Source organism: Nematolebias whitei, chromosome 8, assembly GCF_014905685.2.
Source record: "Nematolebias whitei isolate Nwh7 chromosome 8, NemWhi1, whole genome shotgun sequence".
NCBI classification, from domain to species: Eukaryota; Metazoa; Chordata; class Actinopteri; order Cyprinodontiformes; family Rivulidae; genus Nematolebias; species Nematolebias whitei.
In genome coordinates this window covers 1,715,511-1,722,520 of record NC_056505.1, presented here as the reverse complement: position 1 = coordinate 1,722,520, position 7,010 = coordinate 1,715,511, and the positions used below count along the sequence as shown (strand labels likewise).

At 45.7% G+C, this 7,010-nt stretch overlaps 1 protein-coding gene across 1 annotated transcript in view; it reads left to right on the top strand.

Annotated features, from left to right (window-relative positions):
* Window positions 1-1,306: 1,306 nt before the first annotated feature.
* The window catches only part of LOC119413758 (protein yippee-like 1), a 13,012-nt gene continuing 7,308 nt past the window's right edge, over window positions 1,307-7,010 (top strand). The window contains exon 1 of the mRNA XM_037680816.1: window positions 1,307-1,428. The gene's annotated coding sequence lies outside the window, so the exon portion shown is untranslated. The remainder of the gene's footprint in view (window positions 1,429-7,010) is intronic.

Here is a 7,010-nt window from a genome sequence, read left to right as displayed (position 1 = left end):
AATTCAGATAAGGTGGTCTGCAAGGCCAGCTAAGGGAGCCAAATGGGGACAGGCAGAACTTAATGACATCTACCTTGAGTCTGTGTTGGTCCACTCGGTTCTGAAATGTCCAGATTACATGGCCACACTGGTGGAACGTGAATGAGTAAAATCCCCGAGATCTGATCCATTCAGCCCAAAGCATTTGAGTCTGGGTACTCGAGACACAAACCAAGCCTTCATAAAGGCAAGCAGCGTGATCGGGTCCAGATTTGCTGCCGACGACTTCCTTGATTGTAGATAAAACCAGCACCAGCTGAATCCAAAAAGCAGGAACCAGTTATCGAAAATCTAATTAAATATGCGTCCTTAACATCCACAGATGGCAGCAGAGAGAGACACATCATCAAGTCTTCCAGTCGATGAGATATCCAGCTGGACAACTCGGCTCGCCTAAAGTCTGTCTTCTCTTCGAAGAAATGTTATCAGTTGTGTTGAGGGACCAACTGACCAAATCAGGTCCATAATTCTGGTCCAGATTTGTAGAAAAGAGGCTCAGTGCAGTTTCACAGACGGACAGAGCAGCAAAGCGAAGCCTGGAGGGGGGTGGGGGTGGGGGTGGGGGGGCGTCCGACCTGGGCGAGAGCAAGTGGTGAAGTGTCTGGTTTTACCTTTCCACTGTCACCTTTTTGCTTGCTCAAGATGAGAGTTCTGTGTGCAGTCCGCTCCTCAGAGAAATAATGTTAAATTATTATTTTTATATATGAAGCCTCAGTGGTTCACACAGCAAGAAGGTCCACGGTTCAATCCCCAGCTGGACCTGGGGTCTTTCTGGGTGGAGTTTGCTTGTTCTTCTCGTGCTTGTGTGGGTTTTCTCCGGGTACTCGGGTTTCCTCGCACGGAACAGAAACGTGCATGTTAGGCTGCCTTCAGGTCCAGGCCTCCTTTACAAAGGAGATCTGCGATCTCAATGGGATTGGTTAAATAAAGGTAAAAAAATTAATAAATAATAAATAATGTTTTGTTCCGTGCCCTGAGATGACTTCTGGTGTGACTTGGTGCTATAGAAATAAACTGAATTGAACTGAAAACAACTTTCAGAAGAAAATAAAGTTCTCTTTTGTCTCGGTGGTCCCTGAAAGCACCGCGGCCTCTCATTGGTTGATCTTGCTGTCAATCAACGCGTCCTGACCCGCCCACGTGCTGACGTCATCCTCTCCAACGAGGCCAGTCCGCACAAAGAAAACAAAAGCTCGTGCTGGAAGAACGAGCCCGGTCGGCTCCAGGTGGACCCAACAATAAGCTCCTGCCGGACCGGGTCAGAACCGCGCGCGGATCCGAACCTGGGAGGACGGCGGTCACGCGCTTCACTCTGAAAACCTCAAATAAACAAACAAACAAACAAACAAGCAAAGGTCCGTCCGGTTTTCTGCCGATCTGACCCTGGTGGTGAGTAGCTTTGATCCGAACCTGGTTCTGGTCCTGGGTTCTCGCATCAGGTTCTGTTCGAACCACAACAACCAGCAGAGGAACGTGTCTCCGTGCAGAAAACAATAACAACAACAAATAAATAAATCTGGATTGTATTTGACGTAAAGGAGGAGGACACGAGCCGGTTGTTGTTGTTGTTGTTGTTTGTGTGACGTCAGCAGGAAGAATCTTTTGTCTGGACTTCCTGTTCTGAGCTGCTGCTTTGTTTTCATCAGCTGCTCTCATCTCGTTTGTTTACCTTCTGAAGTGACGTCAAACACAAACAAGTTGTTTACATTTGGAAACAGCTGGATTAACACGTCACCTGGAACAAAACATGACACCTGTGGCTGTTGTTGTTTACTTGTTTATGTTTGTGAACAACCAGTTACAGGTGGGGGGAGGCATTTATAAATCTCCAGCGAGATTATGACGCGTTCAGGCAGGGATTAAGACCGGAAGTACCTGAAAACACGTGTGTGTCAGGTCTGCTTCCTGTTGGGACAGGAAGCTCCTTTGTTTTCTTCCTCGGCTGTGGGTTTCGGTCTCTTCCTGTTGCAGAACCAGAACCATCGGCTCGTTTGGAAACTTCCAGAGTCCGCTTTGGTTGTGATTTGAAGAGTTTGAAGGAAAAGGTCAACGCAGACGATGTCGCCGCCTCCTTCCTGTCGTGTCCGTCGAGTGGCGTGAAGAACCAGACCCTGAAAACAACGACCTGTATCTGTGCTCAGAGTGCACGTTGGGGATCAGTCTCAGCTTCTTCCACACCTACCTTTAGCTGTTTGTCCATTTACTTTATTTATTTATTAACCTCTATTTAACCTTGATTTAACCAGACAAATCCCACTGAGGTCACAGATCTCTTCTGTAAGGGAGGTCTGGACCTGAACACAGACTAACATGCAGGTTTTGGTCTGTGGGAGGAAACCAGAGTACCCGGAGGAAACCCACGCAGCACGGGGAGAACATGCAAACTCCACACAGAAAGACCCCCGGTCCAACTGGGGATTGTACCCAGGACCTTCTTGCTGAGAGGTAACAGTGCTAACCACTGCACCATCGTGCTGCTTAATTAGCTGCAGCAGCCGTTTTAAATCAGTTGTGGACCTTCATTCAGCCAACAGATCATTTTGGCAATCAAGATGGCCGCCACAGCTAATTGACATTAGCAAGCACAACAATAGCTAAAAGTTTGTTTGGTTTACAGACATGGAGCAAAAAGGAGAGCAAACAGAAAACAGCACAAGTTAAAAGTAGCAAAACACCTCTTGAAAGCAGCCAGTATTGGCTAAGGTCGTTTTCACAGCTGATAGTCCGGTAGACTCGGTTCTGGACCAATATTCATGACCTTTTGTTACATTTGAGCTGGTGCGTTTGCATTCACACTGCACTGTGCAGTCGAGTCAACCTGTTGAACCAACCTGTTCCCCCGCTCGCCTGTGGGGGCGCTGCACCAAGAACTACTGAAAGAAACGACACAAAAACCTCTGAAGACACGTCTTCTTCTTCTTCTGTAAATAAAAATAAAAACAAAGTGGCATCAAGTTTTATCAGTTTTAGGAGTTATATTTAGTCATTTTTCATCAATGGACTCAGCATGAGCAGAAGATGAGACAGAAGACCATGGAGAATATTGTTCTTCACACAAGTCAGCTGACGGCTCCATATGAGAGAAATGTGTGTTTGTTTGTCCTGAGGAGCGGGTCCGGTCTGTTTACATTCACACTGTACTGGAACCACTGGAGTTCTCTTCTACCGGACCCAGACCTAGGTTTTAGCCCGGGCCAGAGTTCACCTTTTTGTTCCGTGACAGAGTTCGATGGTGCGTTCACACCTCCCTAAAGGAACCGGACTTTCTAGGAAAACGAGCTGGAGTTGGATTAAAGAGACTAAACAGGGCTGCTGTGAATGCAGCCTGAAAGTAGCAAAACATTTAGCTTTTTTTCCTCCACTTGCCCTCGACGAAGCTTCCCTCTCCTGCCTTCCTCCTGCTTTTTCTCTTTGTCCTGTGTGTCAGAGCGTCTCTTTACACATCTTTGAATCGTGATTTATTATTATCATGGATCTGGTCCGCTGGTCTCTCAACGCAGTTGATAAAAAAACTTCCACCAGACGACAGGGTGCTGGAGAGCCCTCATGCCCTGAACACATGTCATGGATTACTGGGGGCAGTGGAAGATCATGTGCCTGTCTGTGATGTCCGTGGAGGACGTAGAAGATGTGTACATTATTAGATTTATGAAAACAGGGTTTCTGCTTTTTGGAATACGCAGATACCAAAGATATGGACAAATTAGGGGGACGTCAGCAGCAGTTTCGGCCATGGTAAAGCTGCCAGCCTTACGTGAAGGATTCATTTGTGCTTTGAGCTCTTAGACTCGTGCTTAGCGAGCTCAACCACAAGCTGGCTGGATTTCTGAGAATCATAGGCCACTTGCAGCTCCTGGGATTTGCCGGCATGAAGGATTCGACCTTGGAGAAGGCTAACGAGCACGGACCGGCAGAATGTCCACACATCTGGCTGTTTGGATTCACCATGGAGAGTACCAGCAGAACTGAAACCAGTCTGGCAGCCCCAGACCGTTGTTTATCTGAATCTTGGCCTTGGGTAGGCCAACTTTTCTCAAATTGCTCCTGGTGGATATATAAATCAAGACGCTCTGCTCTGTCCACCCCTGCACCCCCACCCCCGAGAACTTCTGTGAACACTTATCAGAGCTGTACCGGCTGACAGAAACTGCAGCATCTTATCAGGACTATGGAAACTGTCTGGAAGTGTTCCTGGACAAATCTCAGCGTCTTGTCGTCCATGCTTATGTACTGTGTCCATGTACGTTACTTGCTGTTAGATTTTTGATGCCTTCAACCGTGTCCTGTAAGGACATGGTGTGAGAGATCTTTTTATACCTCTCTAAAGCTAAAAGTAACAAAACACTACATAAAAGCAGCCAACCTCAGCTAAAAGTAGTAAATGATAGGTTAGAAGCTTAAAGTAGCAAAAGTCTAATGGCAAACATGCAGCTAAAAGCTAAAAATATCATAGGGCTACTTATTACTAATGTTTCTTATGGACCAATGGACTTTTTTACAGAAACGTGGAGTCTATTTTTTAGCAGCTGAAATTGTTCGTCAAACCGCCGACACTTCATGAAACAACAGCTAAAGGAGTCAGTAGGACCTGATGAGCGTCTCTTTGACTCGGAGGAGGAGCAGGTCTTCACGATTATGTCAGAGTTCACCTGCAGCCAGGTTCATGCTGACTGGGTTTCAGTTCTGGTCGAACTCGTGGCGTCCCCGTGGATCCGTCAGCGTGCTCGTCATCATGGGATAGATGGATGTAATCTAATGATTGCTGCGGCCAATAAACTGCGTTCATTTAGTTAATCTAATCCCGACGACGTGGCATATAAATATGAACAGTCATTCCTCTGGGATCTGTCTCACTTTGACTGGCATCGTATTATAATTCCTGATGACGTGAACTCTGCTTGGAACTATTTCCATAATAATTTCATTTATTTCCTGAACAAACATGCTCCTTTTCATCAGTTCAGAATAAAGGGACGAGACAGCCCCTGGTTTACTCCAGAGCTAGCTGACCTCCTGCACAGGAGAGATCATCTCTGGTCTTTAGAGAAAAATCTGACTCAGACTCTGATTGGTTGAGTTTTCAACAGATGAGGAATAAAATATACAACTTCCATCAAAGCTGCAAAATGTAACTTTTTATCTCAGACCTCCAAAAATCTAAATGACCCCAACAGATTCTGGAAAACCATCAAATCTCTCTCAGGCAGCCCCCAATCATCTGACCTCCCATCACAACTTCTCATTAACTCTGTTCCTGTGTCAAATCAGCACGAGATCCTGAACTGTTTCAACAAACATTTTGTTGCTTCTAGTTCTTTATTTGACACCGTTACTAATGGAAGATCAGCCACTTCACTTAATAACCAAACTTCTACAAATCAAATCCCTCCTACAAGTCAATCCTCAGTTAATCACAGCTTCTCTTTTTCTCCATTCTCAGTCAGTGAGGTCAATAAACTGTTAAAAGATCTTGACCCTAAAAAATCTGCAGGTCCAGATGAACTTCCACCTTATTTCTTAAGGCTGGCTGCTCATATCATCACAGTCCCTGTGACCCACATCTTCAATCTCTCCATGAGACAAAACTCCATCCAGACACTTGAAAACAGCCTTTGTTCTTCCTTTGCTGAAGGGAGGTGACCCCCCCTCACTGAACAACTATGGACCAATCTCTAAACTCTGCATTTTAGCCAAGGTTCTAGAAAAACTGATAAACTCTCAAATAAAAAATGACCTGGACTCATTTAACATCTTACCTCCACATCAATCTGGTTTCAGGAAACAACACAGCACAACCACTGCTTCACTGAAGGTTCTTAATGACGTTGTTGAAGCACTGGATGCTAAGGATTATTGTGCTGCACTTTTCTTAGACCTGTCTAAAGATTCTGACTCTGTGGATCAGAACATCTTGTGTCATAAACTCTCAGAAACTGGTTTCTCAGATCACACCATTGGAGACAATGTGTTCAACATAATGGTACTTCCTCCAGTTATCTAACAGTCAACAATGGTATACCACAAGGCTCAGTCTTAGGACACACCCTCTTTACAATCTACAGGTAATGTAGGTCAGAGCATCCCCGATGCATCCATACATTTCTATGCTGATGACACAGTTGTTTATTGTCGAGCTAAAACAGTTGCTAAGGTTTTCCAGCTTTTGAAATCTGCATTCAACATCATCCAGTCAGATTTGTTCCACCTCAAACTTGTCCTAAACTCAGATAAAACCAAAGGGATGCCTTTTTCAAATATGAAGTTGGTCTCGGGCAGCACGGTGGCGCAACTGGTAGAGCTGCTGCCTCTCAGCGAACAGGTCCCTGGTTCAAACCCCGGTCCAGGGGCCTTCTGGGTGGAGTTTGCATGTTCTCTCCGTGCATGCGTGGGTTTTCTCCGGGTGCTCCAGTTTCCTCCCACAGACCAAAAACATGCATGTTAGACTGATGGTAACTCTAAATTGTCCCTAGGTGTGAGTGAGAGAGTGAATGGTTGTTTGTCTCGTTTGTCTCTATGTGTCCCTGTGATGGACTTGCGACCCGTCCAGGGTGTCCCCCGCCCCTCGCACAGTGATTGCTGGACATGGGCACCAGCGACCCCCATGACCCATAATGGAAAAAACGGGTAAAGATAATGGATGGATGGAAGTTGGTCCCAGCAGTTCTTCCTCCGATTTTATCCTCAAATGGTGTCCCCATTGAGTTTGTAGATTCCTCTAAATATTTGGGTATCTTGGTCGACTCACATCTCTCTTTTAAGCTCCATGTGGAAAACTTGTTAAAGAAACTGAAAGTTAAACTGGGTTTCTTTTCCAGAAACAGATCCTGTCTAACTATGAACCCTGAGGAACGCCTTGTATCTGTGACTTTCCTTCCCTCCATTGATTACGGTGACATTATTTACATGAACGCTCCTACAAGAACCCTGCAGATGTTGGATGCTGCAGATGTTGGATGCTGCAGATGTTGGAT